This window comes from Anopheles moucheti, unplaced genomic scaffold (genome assembly GCF_943734755.1).
Source record: "Anopheles moucheti unplaced genomic scaffold, idAnoMoucSN_F20_07 U3, whole genome shotgun sequence".
Classification (NCBI taxonomy): domain Eukaryota; kingdom Metazoa; phylum Arthropoda; class Insecta; order Diptera; family Culicidae; genus Anopheles; species Anopheles moucheti.
Genome location: NW_026453636.1, coordinates 172129 through 173921, shown reverse-complemented (window position 1 = coordinate 173921; position 1793 = coordinate 172129).

Sequence of the window (1793 nt, the reverse complement as noted above, 5' to 3'; positions counted from 1 at the left end):
AACTGTGTACTTTGCTATGAAGTTCCACCAGGAATGAGTTGTCATGCAAAAACTGTCTATTTCAACTTAATTCGTCCATCCAAAACGAACTTTGTACTTTGCTATGAAGTTCCACCAGGAATGAGTTTTCATGCAAAAACTGTCTATTTTAACTTAATTCGTCCATCCGATTCGAACTTTGTACTTTGCTATAAAGTTCCACCAGGAATGAGTTTTCATACAAAAACTGTCTATTTCAACTAAATTGATCCATCCAAAACGAACTTTGTACTTTGCTATGAAGTTCCACCAGGAATGAGTTTTCATGCAAAAACTGTCTATTTCAACTAAATTGATCCATCCAAAACGAACTTTGTACTTTGCTATGAAGTTCCACCAGGAATGAGTTTTCATGCAAAAACTGTCTATTTCAACTTAATTCGTCCATCCGATTCGAACTTTGTACTTTGCTATAAAGTTCCACCAGGAATGAGTTTTCATACAAAAACTGTCTATTTCAACTAAATTGATCCATCCAAAACGAACTTTGTACTTTGCTATGAAGTTCCACCAGGAATGAGTTTTCATACAAAAACTGTCTATTTCAACTAAATTGATCCATCCAAAACGAACTTTGTACTTTGCTATGAAGTTCCACCAGGAATGAGTTTTCATACAAAAACTGTCTATTTCAACTAAATTGATCCATCCAAAACGAACTTTGTACTTTGCTATGAAGTTCCACCAGGAATGAGTTTTCATGCAAAAACTGTCTATTTCAACTTAATTCGTCCATCCGATTCGAACTTTGTACTTTGCTATAAAGTTCCACCAGGAATGAGTTTTCATACAAAAACTGTCTATTTCAACTAAATTGATCCATCCAAAACGAACTTTGTACTTTGCTATGAAGTTCTACCAGGAATGAGTTTTCATGCAAAAACTGTCTATTTCAACTAAGTTGATCCATCCAAAACGAACTTTGTACTTTGCTATGAAGTTCCACCAGGAATGAGTTGTCATGCAAAAACTGTCTATTTCAACTTAATTCGTCCATCCAAAACGAACTTTGTACTTTGCTATGAAGTTCCACCAGGAATGAGTTTTCATGCAAAAACTGTCTATTTCAACTTAATTCGTCCATCCGATTCGAACTTTGTACTTTGCTATAAAGTTCCACCAGGAATGAGTTTTCATACAAAAACTGTCTATTTCAACTTAATTCGTCCATCCGATTCGAACTTTGTACTTTGCTATAAAGTTCCACCAGGAATGAGTTTTCATACAAAAACTGTCTATTTCAACTAAATTGATCCATCCAAAACGAACTTCGTACTTTGCTATGAAGTTCCACCAGGAATGAGTTTTCATACAAAAACTGTCTATTTCAACTAAATTGATCCATCCAAAACGAACTTTGTACTTTGCTATGAAGTTCCACCAGGAATGAGTTTTCATACAAAAACTGTCTATTTCAACTAAATTGATCCATCCAAAACGAACTTTGTACTTTGCTATGAAGTTCCACCAGGAATGAGTTTTCATGCAAAAACTGTCTATTTCAACTTAATTCGTCCATCCGATTCGAACTTTGTACTTTGCTATAAAGTTCCACCAGGAATGAGTTTTCATACAAAAACTGTCTATTTCAACTAAATTGATCCATCCAAAACGAACTTTGTACTTTGCTATGAAGTTCCACCAGGAATGAGTTTTCATACAAAAACTGTCTATTTCAACTAAATTGATCCATCCAAAACGAACTTTGTACTTTGCTATGAAGTTCCACCAGGAATGAGTTTTCATGCAAAAAC